Source organism: Scomber japonicus, chromosome 23 (assembly GCF_027409825.1).
Source record: "Scomber japonicus isolate fScoJap1 chromosome 23, fScoJap1.pri, whole genome shotgun sequence".
NCBI classification, from domain to species: Eukaryota; Metazoa; Chordata; class Actinopteri; order Scombriformes; family Scombridae; genus Scomber; species Scomber japonicus.
In genome coordinates this window covers 16,970,131-16,982,832 of record NC_070600.1, presented here as the reverse complement: position 1 = coordinate 16,982,832, position 12,702 = coordinate 16,970,131, and the positions used below count along the sequence as shown (strand labels likewise).

General features: G+C 37.8%; 1 protein-coding gene across 2 annotated transcripts in view; it reads left to right on the top strand.

Moving 5' to 3' along the window:
- The window catches only part of anks1b (ankyrin repeat and sterile alpha motif domain containing 1B), a 122,153-nt gene that overhangs the window by 30,522 nt on the left and 78,929 nt on the right, over window positions 1-12,702 (top strand). The window lies entirely within an intron of this gene.

The window sequence follows — 12,702 nt, the reverse complement described above, 5'->3', positions numbered from 1 at the left end:
ATCCACCTACAAGCAGCTTAAACACCTGCGCGCACACATACACACACACACACACACACACACACACACACAATGGTAAACATCTCTGTTACTCATCTCAGCTGATTGTTGTCATCTGCTCTCTTCTCTCTGTCTGTCGCTGTTTCTGTTGCTCTGTCAATCACTCTCAAAGCACATTGGAGTTTGGAGTATCAAAGTATCTCATCATGTTGGTGAATTTAAACATCATATCCTGCTTACAGAAAGCCAAAAAAGCCTGGCTTTGAAAACCTGAAAATGCAAACTGGGTTTCTGTCAAACAATCCCAAAACGCTATAGTGTTTAAACACCTGTTAACACAAACAGTTAGCGTCCTGTTCAATGGAAATTTGATTACATTCCCATTGTCGTATTTAAAATAGCTCTCAATCTATTCCCAGTCTATTCTTTATTTACTACAGCTGCCACCAATCTTCTGACACCACGCCTCGCTACGTCCATCTCTATATACAGTTTATGGTATATTCTGCCTTCTACCTGTCACTTCCTCTACTACCTTCTTAAAAACAAGTAAATAGCGACATACAGCCACTATGAAAACTTTAAAGAGACGTCACCCTTGGATTTTTCTTCTTACTCCAACTTAAAAAGCAGCCGTCTTGTTGATTCTTCCACAACGTTCCCACCACAGTGTCTTAAAGCTATTGCAGCTCTTGAAAGGAGGATGGTGCGAGTCTGTTCACATTAATTGCTGTGTACAGGGCGCATGTAGCCGCAGAGCTTGTTAATGAGTTGTTACAATGTGTGGGAGCTTCTTTTTGACAAATTATTGCAGTTACCTTAACTTTTTCAAATACATCAACTGTTAATTAGTCAATGTTTTGATCAATCAAGATCAGTCAGCTTAACTTCCGGCAAACCAGTTATGTTTGGTATAGCAAAGCAAAAATAATGAGTAAATCCTCCATGTATGAGAGTACAACACACTGCAGTAATAGCGTGAAAATAAACATTGCATATTCAAATTAGAAAGAATCTAAATCTTGTTAGCCTGCAAGACTCAATTTTGTGAATCAATTCAGAGTGCTAGAAGCTAAAAAATCTTGGTTCTTACATGAATCCATTTCCTACCACCCCATCTCCCTTCTGTGTGGGAGTATCTTTTTCACATTGTTGATCCAAAAAAAAAATGCTGTAGATGTTAAAGCGAAAGTAAGGGTCTGACAGCTACTGTAAGGAGTAGAATATGTTTTTAGCATCACTTGTGGCTCTCATCTACTGTGAGTGGAGATAAGATGGAGAACCCAATCCAGCCGACTGTTAATATCCAGTTTTGTCCTGGCAGCTTTAATCTAAGGTGGATTCATCATCAGAAATGACTCATGCATACTTGTGTGGAATCTAATAAAAATGCTGCTTTTGGATTATTTCGGGCAAGGTGCCTCTTGGGCTTCTAGTGAAGTATTAAAGAAATATGCAATAAACATGTACAGTATCAGTATAATTGTGTAAGAGAGAAAACCCTGTTATTTTATTAGTACATCTGAAATGCTCACGAAACTTCACTATCTTTCTCTCCTGTTAGTTGAGTTGTACAGAAACAACAGAATAGATTAATTGGATGGCACTGATCACAAATAACTCCAACACAACATTCAGCTATTAAAATGCAACAACAAATGAACCTCATTAGAGACTCGCTATTCATTTAGTTCTCTCACTGCTGTCATCGGGAAGGTAGTATCAGACACACGAGTGCAGCACCAACGTTTCACACTTTGATAATTAAAGGCAGGTTTTTTCTAAGTCTGCAGAGAATGTGTGACAGAACGCTTCACTGCTTATTTAGTCTAGTGATGAATCAAAAATGGTTTAATGAAACAGAAGCAAAAGGTCTGACAGTAGTAGTAAATAAACTTGTTAAGTTTCTCTAATTAAGCGTACTTTTCTTATTATGATAAAGACACTTGTTTCCTTAGTAACTTGGTTGATAATGACTCTAAATGTCTCACTAAGATAGACAGTTTCTGCAATTCCTCACAACTTTACCTCCTTTCAACTCCCTCGACGTCCTTTACTCACCTCAACACTTTCTCTTCCTTCCTTTTTTTTTTCTTGCCTCACCTCCTCTCCCATCATCACCCCTCACCCCCCATCACAGGCCTATCTTTGGCATGTTAACGAATGTGCATGGAGGGATCACATGTGGTGCCCAGCAGGCCTCCGTTTGGCTTGAAGCGCACATAATCAAGAAGCACTGGAGTTCAATTTTATAACGCTTAATTAATTTTCTAGAATTCCTTTCATTCTTTTTAGTGCTCCCGCTGGCTATTTCATCAGTGTACTCTCTGAGCCGAACACCCGGGCTCACAAACACATACATGACTGTTGCAGCATACAATGTGTACAAGAGTCTGGGCTTCTGTGGTCCTTCCTGTTTCAGTATTAGAATATTAATGTCCTGCTTTCAGCCCCCTGAAGGGGCTCTCCAGTAAAAGTAAGGATTAAATTTCACTTTTGCTGGTTAAGACAGTGATGTTGCCATCTCATGAGCAGTTATATAACTCTTTATCAGTGTATCAAGCAATAAAATATACTCAGGAGATCTCTTTAGCCCCTGGTATTAAGACTCCCAAGAACCATTGTAACATATACTTACTTACAAATTGGTGAATTATTTTACCCTAAATTGTCATTTATGTTCTATTTTTCCAATATTACTACTTATCCTCACCTAGTTATCATATCTTTTACTGTATTGGCCCAATATAAGATGATCCTGATCATAAGACGACCCTTTACAACACTTAAATCAAAGTATAGTTTAATACTCTACTACTAGGTTCTTGGAAGTGGTCAGAAATGATGTTCTTTTGCAGTTAGCATTCATGAGACTGCTATTTTGTTTTTTGAGCTCCTTTTCATCTGTGACAGTGGTATTTGGCAGCTCGACATGTTTCCGCTGTAAAGACACTATAATTAATTTATTTCCTCCATGGCAGAAAAGCACTTTACACAAGACTACAGAAAGTCCTGCAGGTTAAACTGGACTAATGAAACACTTTTATGTCTCACTGGCTCAAACACACTCACTTTTTCCCAACTGGCATCATAATGCGTACCATAGAGGGTCAAACAGACTTTAAGACCCAGCAACAGTAAAGGCAACACACAACCCATAATTCAACACAACCCATCATACACATTGTATCAGTTCAAAATGAATGGTGCTGCAATGATGCTGTAAACTGATGTAATTGATGCTGGATATAAGATGACCCCACTTTTTCAGGCGTATTTCCTGGACAAAAAAGAGCATCTTATATTCCGATCATACGGTAATTATCACAAAAGTACACAATGTAGCTGTTTCCTGTTTGTGTGCAAATAATATTTTACTCAGCTGCTTGTCACATTGACATTGTGTAGTAAATACGGCATTCCTGCTTATTATCTTAGCAAACTGAAGGCTGAGCAAGCACTGCTCCTGTTTACCCTAAATATTATTATATTCTGTTGTTGTGAAAACATGAAAATAACCATTTCACTCGATAGGGATTCATTAAAAAGGGAGACTCAAGGATTAGCGGTGCAGTTCCACGAAGTTGGCTAGAGAATGGTAAAAATAGTAGTATTGGTCAAGATTGCCTGACTTTTAGGTTTTTAGTATGGGTCAAGTTTTAAAAAATCTGGATTCTACATTTCCCATAACTCAGTAGTATCAGTATCAGTAGTCTCCATACCCAATCTGTACCCCTTTGGGTTTTAAAACATTTCACAATGTTATTTTTAAAACCTTATTAACCATTGTCATCTTGATTATCATTTTTCCCATATTCACCACTTACTCTTGATAGCCAGCACTATCTGGAAACTAGTGAGAAGTGAGCATGTAGATATTTATGGTATGTGGTAAAATGTCGAGATGTAATAAACAGATGATCATTTTGAGTTATCTCATCCCATGTATACTGTGATTTTCATTGAATTTAAAAAGTAACAGATAAAGACTGATTTTAGACTCTTTTGCAGTGTGTTACCCCCCTACCCCCCCCCCTCCCATCCCCGTGACAAAGCTCCCCAAGGCTGTTGCTGTAAAAAAATAAAGTGTTCTTGAAATTTCTGCGCTTTGGATTCGAGTTTAAAAGAAGTTATTCCACTCATGCAGCACTAATGCTGCTGCAGGATTGACCGCAAGCCAGTCGCTGATTTAAAAAATAGAAACATGTGATCACTTTGTAAAAGCGTGAAAAGATCACAGCAGCTGTGTTGACTGCAATCCATTGGCTTAGTGTCTGGGTTTTTTTATTTTATTTCTTTATCTCTTACTTCTTGTCCAAACTGTCAGCTGGACATGTTAGATCTCCACAAGCTCTTGATCACACTCATGGGCAGATGAGATGTGAAAAATTGAAAGAATTGGGGAGTAGTCAAATGGATGAAAGAATGCAGAAAGAGGGAAAGCAAGAAGGACTGAAATGCACAATGCATCATAGGGTTATCAGTGTCGTACCCACTGGCTCAGTGTCCTACTTTGCTGCTTGTGTGTGTGTGTGTGTGTGTGTGTGTGTGTTTGCACCCACAAAGGCTAAAGCTGGTATCTTAGACAGTCACATGGTCACAGAAGACACAAGTACACACACTCTTCTCTTGTCTCTGTTCTTACTTCTTCACTTCTTCTATCACACACTCTTACTCGTGTATATTGCATGCATGTATTTTAAAACTTGGGTTGGAGAAAAATGTGTGTTTAATTTTTAAAATCCAGATTAAAAGAGTTAAAAGAGTCTTTGAGTAATCTGTAAATACCTTCAAAGCAGTAATAAGTGTAGTACAATTGTAGACAAATTGATTTTTAATTCTCTGACTCAAATTTAATGAATGACACTGGAGCTGGAGTCGGCACAGCAGGGGTCCTGATGCAGAGCGTCCTGCTGAAAGTTTAACCTGGCTTAACATTTGTTCTTATGCATTATATATAACACATAGTGAAAACTCACACTCCAGGCGGAAAATGTTATAGTATGAGCTGTGTGTTATTGTGCTAATACCACTGTTCATAATGCAATCTCAAAGACAGAAGAGAAACTGATTACTTTCCACAATCTCATAGCACTAGGCTGTGTTTTGACTTCTAATAGGCCTTCGTCTGTGCACAGCCCTTAAAAATGTTGGATTAAGATAAGAATTAAATTGACGTAAAGATTAGAGTAAGGGTTAGGCTGCAATCAGATTGAAATCAGCCCTGCATTAAAACAAGAAAAAAGGTTTATTTGCTGGGGCCCTATTTTTTAAGATACAGGTGAGACAATAAAATATGAACATTTGGAGTAACAGATCACATGAATGTTTTTAAAGACAAAAGCTAAATCACCACACAATAGTTTATAATACTCAAAGATAGGATTTAACAATTCTGGAAAGTGCAAATATGTGTCTGTGTGGCCCAATAATAGAGAAAAGCTTCCCTATTTCATTGTTTTCGGAGTGTGAAGGCATGTGATAGTGGGGCCACACACACATGCATGTGGATGTTCAGTATAGTATGCATGGCACACATTCAGATCTTCTGTAAGACATGACTACATCATTACATATGTATGGACACATGTAGGAATGCACACAATGATAGAGCCAATTGCTTTCCTGACCACATACACACAGCTAGACACCTACTTTGTGGAGAGAGAAGATAACACAGGGTAACTGGTTTGTGGTGCTTCAAGGAGATGTAGAGATAATAGATATTTTCATCATATAGAGGTTGAGAGGATACAGAGACACACTTGATGTTAAATGTACTGAATTTAAGGCAGCTGTTACATAGGAGATAGCAGCCGCCTGTAAGAGGTTTGAGAACAAGGCTTGGAACGAGGTCCTTGTTTAAAATCCCTCTCTAAGATCTTAAGAAAACTGACTTATACTCTGAACTCCTCAAATTACTGAGGTCAAGGTGCTTTTGAGCGAGTCATTTAAGGAGCATTATACTCAGTCTGGCCTCAATAAAAGAATTGATTTTTGTTTGTTTCTTGAAGAGATGATTTGTTTTTACCAACACACACTAGTGAACTTTAAAGGTGAAGTAACATTAGAGTCGAGCAATTTTGAGATGACAATATAATGAGAGTAAACAAACAAGATCACCACAGCAAAGACCGCCGGGCTCTACCTGCCCAAAGATACGGCTAGGTTAAATCTCATTGGAAATCTGTAAGAGTTCAAAACAATAAAAGGGGAACAGCAGAGAGTACGAGATTTTTAAAATTGCATTCAAGGACATGGCTGATGATTTTCTATATATTTTATATTATCAACAAATCTCATGTGTAGAGCCTCACGTATGATGAATCAGTCCTACTACTACAAAGCCTGATATGTCTTATCCCTTTGTGCCATAGACCACTGCTGTTGTCCAAAAAGTATTAAAAACACATCAGTGAGTAACACCGCTGCACTGGGTGACATGTTCCTTGTCCTGAAAGAATATGGGCACAGGTGTGTTTAGAAATGGCTCCAAAGACTCATAAAATCAATCACATTTGCAGTCCCCAGTGAGTAGTTCTGTGTACAGGTCAGGAGATTCACTGGTGCTGTCGTGCTGCACATCACAACCTCTTGGCTTCATGCTAAAGTTATTTACAATGTACAATGTAGCACAAAGTCAACTGAATCAATTAATTCATGTAAGACTAATATAAAAGGGTTCATAGCACTACTGCATAAATCCTGCTGCTAGGCAACACCTCAAACTCACAAAGGTGACTTTTAAGCTAGCTGCTAGCTTAAAAATGGCAAGTAAACAAGTAGCTGGTCTAGAAGCCAAACAGACAAATTTGTATCTATTTTTCTAAGACGATGGTTGATCAAACTAGGACAAAAATGTAAGTAACTGTACAACAATTGAGTTGTGAAAAAGATACATTCAGTGAATTATTTGCCAACACGCTATCCAAAAGAAAGTCATACAGTAAGCAGATATAGCAGTGTATATCAAGTAGTGTCAAACAATTAGTTGATCGGCAGAAACATAATCAACAATTTTGACTATCTTTTAATACCAAGCATACAAAACCCTTTCAGTCTCCAGCCTTTCAGATGTGAGCTACTATTTCTGTTTGATGTTATCATTTCAAACCGAGTATCTTGCACTCTGCGCTCTCCTATAGGCTAAACAATCTAATGAAACATCAAAAGATTAACGGAAAATACAAGTAATTGTTTTTTGCACCCCTAACATGATGGCTCATTGGTGTGAGATAGTTATTTAATCAGCATTTTAATATATTTCCTAACATGCAATTTATTAAACCTGCAAAGAGCCAATTTCACCAGAAAATCTTTAATAAAACAGAAACAGGCACAAACAGAGATCACTAATCACTCCGGCGTGTAGAGCTCATTAATCTGCTCACACTCGTCAATCAGTTAGCCGCTGAGGCTGTGTTTGTGCCGGATACACACACGCTGTCATTGATGATCTCTCTCTGCTCCAGTCAGATAATCTTCCAGTAAATATCCCCAAATCTGTGTATAACTACAGTACATGGACTATACAACTGTAATGAGTGGGACTCATTCATACCAGCTTGTTATCGAGCTTGTGTTGCAAGCTGTACCAACACCACACAAACACAAACACATACATGCACACATAATCAATCAATCATAATAGCTGTTTGACTCAGGAAAAAGTGCCAAGAAGCAAAAAAGAGTGAAAATGGAGAAACCATAATGTGAAAAAAAGATATGTTGAGCTTCACTTACCTTGTTCAGCTCATTCTTATCACCACAGCTCTGACAGCTACCTGCACTCTGAGCATTTTGCGGTGTTTGTATGTGAGTGGTTGTTAAAGAGAGTTGATTTCCCAACCAGCCTGTGGCCTCAGAGGAGAGACGCGGGTCATGCACTGCTAATTGAACGGACTCAAGCTAATGCTAAAAGCTCTCCTGTGAGAGTTACACATCTGAGCTGTTTCCTGGTATTTCCCACTTGTATTAAAAGGATTTAGATTATTTAAATAAATCATGCAGTTCAATTCCCTTCATTAGTTGTGAGTCAAGCCTTGACTGGTCTTTGTATGACTGAAATCTGCTTTATTGCTGTATATGGGACAAAACACAACATTCAGTTCAAACTGAGCTAAAGTTAAGCCTTGTCTCTCAGAATTACAGAGTGGAGAGTTCAGATAATGGGTGAGAGTAAAAAAAATTTAAAAAGTGATAACCAAAATCAAGCTGTTTGCTATGAGGTTGCAATCTTGAAAATGACATTTAACTGAATCCAGGATACAGATGCCACACATTGATTTAGGTGATGATGTGAACTGCTGTTTTACTGTATATTCTAAGTAATGCATGATTCTATAAGTTTTCAAACTCAGTTGTATTCAGAAACAGACATATGTGGCTTATTTAGCATAAATGTGAGTCAATGTTAGTCATCTATTATAAATATAGAAATGTGCATGATACATCTCCTTTAATTGAGAAGACTAAAATTGAAGAGATTATCCCTTGGAACATTATTTAACACTAGAACACTGTCTATGATACTAACAAGTGCATCTACTGTACACCACATTTACAGATTATATTTCCAGTTAACAAAAAGGCCATAAAGAATGTCTTTAATCCAGCATGCCAGAGGGATGACAGCACCAAATAGCTGTACTTTGTTGTTTGTGGACAGGGAATGTACAGTTTAGAAGGGACACTATATATGTTAATGTTGCTCAAACTGTGTCAACACCTGAGAGGGTCACCACAGTTGACTTTCTGCTGGAAGAGAAAGTTGCTTGCTCATCAAAAGAAAAATACAGAACAAATAGAAGAGAGGGGAAGCCAGAATATATGAGAAGAAAACAGTAAAGTCAAATCCTGAGCTGAATTGTAGAATGCTACTTTAAAAAGTTGCTGTAAGGAGTTTCTTTTTGGATGTGAGGAAATAAAGAGGTTTCGATGTTTACTTCTTTTATTTTTTCCACTCTCTTGTTCTTTTTTCCCCTCTGCATGCTGATGTGTTGTCTGCTCTGCTCTTCTGAGCTTTTTCTGCCTTTTACTTCTTCTGTGGATGTGTGAGGCGACTGGCATAATGACATGAAAAGGATGAGAATGCAAAAGACATAAAAAACACTGTCAAAACAAAGCATGTATTGCTCCATATTCTGCATTATTGACTGGCAACTAAAGAGTAGTTGCTCTAACTACTGAAAATATCAATTAGAACCATTATGATACCTTTTAGTTTCCTGCTCCTGTTAAATTGCAGAATTGGTTAGCCAGTAGACAAATCAATAGACATGGCAGAATTTTTTTCATATCCTTTTAAATTAAATTATGAATTGTGCTTATGCAGTTTCATTCATTAACAGCGGACGTCCTTGTTTCTGAACTCTATCTGATCTGGGAGTCATGAAAATTTTATGGTAATTGATAATCATGTTATTCATAAATCTGCACTCAATTCCTCAGTTTCACACAGAAATGAGCAATTTTGAATGCATGCAAGCAAACTCAAACTGCAAAAAAATGGATCTCACCTCGTCTCAACTGAGGAATGACATTTTTAGCTAATGGGTGCGTCATTTATCAGCACCCAAGCACACACACACACACACACACACACACATACACACATTAGTATAGTATTAAACAGCATGTCTTCCCTCAGGGATGCTGTGTCAGGCGGGGAAAAAAGGTTTTTGCAGTAGTTTTGTCAGGCATGGAGGACCTGCCCGCCTCTGCTTGTGTGTGTGCGCGTTTGTGTGTGTTTGTGTGTGTACATCTGTGTGTCTTTGCTCATTAATCCCCTTCCAATCGGCCATGACATGTTCATTAGCCTGCCTCCCATTTGCATTGTGAACGCTAAGCCTCAACCAGAGCTACAGCATGTGTGTGTTTTGTTGTATTTGTCAATGTGTGTGTGTGTGTGTGTGCGTGTGTGTGTGCGTGTGTGTGCGTGTGTGTTAATGTGCATGTGCTAACTCCTAATAAGCACAACTCCAGAGAGAAGATGCCTTTAGTTTGTTAGAAAGAAGCAGAAGTCAAACACACAGAGACAAAGCAGAGATAAGTGCTGCAATAAAGAGATGGTTAAACGATGAATAGAGGAAGATGAAATTGCAGAGTTGAAGTTGAAGTCATTAAACACTGGTTGGTTTGTAAAAGAAGACGCACGCAGCCTCAACCTCCCACTTTGAAATACCACAGAGTCACATCATAGCAGTTCCATCATTTGGGGTTGATCGCTGTTTCCTCTAATTTATTTTGGGTCCTTTTTTTAGTAAACACTGCAGGCTCTGTATTCCTGCAGGCACATTTTGGTTTGGTATGATTTTTTTTCTCTTAGTTTGTGTTTCTTAATTTAAAAAAATAATAGATTTAAAAAAAAAAAAAAACAACAGCAACAAAAAAAAACCTTTAATTTGTGACAGCAAGCTTTTGTAATGTCCCTCCTCCTCCTGCCGAGTCAGGGTGATTCCCTTGTTGGTTTCATACATCGTCTTTATTCCCCGTCGGCTTTCTGGGCTGTTGTGATCTTGTCTGGTTGATGCATTGGTCCTTTAAACATCCCTGGTGCCTGTGGGTTGCTGCTGCTGTGGTGTTATTCCCCACTGACCATCTCTGCACAGAAAAAAAAGCTTGATCTTGCCGCATTCCAGTCTGCTGCTGTGGTATCTGTGCTTCCCTCTGTGCTCCTCCATGCATGACTATTAAACATGAATTATTGTTGAAAATACAAAATTGTGGGTTAGAAAATGTCTTGGTGTGACTTCTGTTGGTTCACTAATTGGCAGGAAAAAAATACAGGCTTAAGTGACCTCGAAAGGTTTGCTTGTTATAGTTTTTGTATTTTTCAGTGGATTATTCCTTTAATAGAATCTTTTTTTCTCTATAGAGCTGTTTCCCCAGCATTCATTGTTTCACATTCAATATAAAAATGTGAGGTCGTACCATTTCTTTCTTCATTTCCCATAATGCTAATGTTCCTCCCTTCGTCTCTCTGCTTCCCTTCTGACTTTCCTTTCTCTTTCTTTCTTGTTATGACATGACGCTTTTCCTTTTTTTTACCCTACTGTACACATTTCCTCCCTTCTTTCATCCTTCCCTATCAAACCTGTATCCTTTCCAGCTTGGAATTATTACCTTTTCCTGCCATTTCCTTCTTTTCTGTGTTCTTTCGTTTTTCTTTGTTACACCTTAATTTTCACTCGATGCGTCATTTTACCTTCACTGTTTTTCATTTTTCCTCGTACAATGCTCTTCATGTTTCATACCCTTCCCTTGCTCAGTCTACTTTCTTGCTCCTGTTTTGCTTTTGTTTTTCATTTCAGTTTAGCTCAGTTTAGCTCAGTTGATCTAAAGAGTCTTCAAAGCCCAATTTGAGAGTGCTGTGCATGGAAAGGAGTTTTCTCTCCTTCTCTGCTTTCATTTCCTTTCATATTCTATCCCCTTCTCTCTTTCTCTCAGTAGCAATCCTCCTTGAGTCACACATAAGTAAGCAAAGGTCTTGTGAAGGTTGTCCTGTCATGTGTCTGTCTCTCGGTATTTCAGGATGTTATTCTGGCTTTATGGTTCACTGTATTGATACACTTTGTCTACATCATCTGGGTCGTGCACACACATGCTCGTGCACGTACACATCAGCAATTTTTTGACTGCCTATGCTGTTTGTGAAGCATATCAGCAGGTTGTTGAGTGCTGTAAATGCCTCATTATGTAAGATGTGTTTACCAGATGTCAGTCTACAATTTCACATGTCTCCTGCCTCGCTTTGTCTCTCTGTCTAACTCTCTCACTTAGATGATAATTACTTGCAGCTATATCTCTCTTTTTGTCCATATATCTATTTACCTGTGTACTTCTTCCTTCTTTTTCTTACTTCATCAGTGAGGTGTCAAAAGTAATGAGTCATACTCAGAGGCATGAGCATACAAAAATATGTGTTTTTGACACTTTGGCAGACACTGCATTACTTCCCTGGAGACTCACCCCAACCTTAACCACAGCCACCACATGATGAATCCCAAGCTAATCTTACATTAAAACAGTCTTAATCCTAAAATGTAATAGTCTACTTTGTGAGGATCATCTTTTATGTCCCCAAATAATGTGACTGTGTCATTGGATTTAGTGTCATCAATTAAAGTATACACAAACATACCCTACAATCTTGCTATTTCTCTATATTGTTTAATGTAGATCAAGTTTACTTCTTTTTTTTTTAAATGGCAGCATGGCAAATAGCTATACCTAAATAAAGTCAATAAAGTCCCATGAAACAAAGCAAAATGAATGAAATGACATAAAGTACAAGTTAAAACGTGCTTTTAGTTTTAAAAAGGTTTCTGCCTATAGCACTTAAAATTGGTCACTTGGAAGATTTGAATAATGATTGAGTATTGAGTATAATGAAACATAATTATCAGCTGCAACACCACAATTTTCCAGAGCTAAATACTTATTATCATCGTTTACATCATAATTCCTTTTGACAGTATAACATTTAAATGTGACTAAGTTTGTAAAAGTGGAATCACAACATACTGATTTTGTTATTTTAGGTCAAAGTAAAAGAAGAAATGAAATTGTTACTTCAGATTTGGTCTATTTCTGATTAGGAGCTATGTATTTGATTTTGGTTTGGTTTTATGTTATTTTTAATGTATAACATTGAAATATATGAATGTCACATGAAAGGAAAAGCAAACAATTGAAAAAACA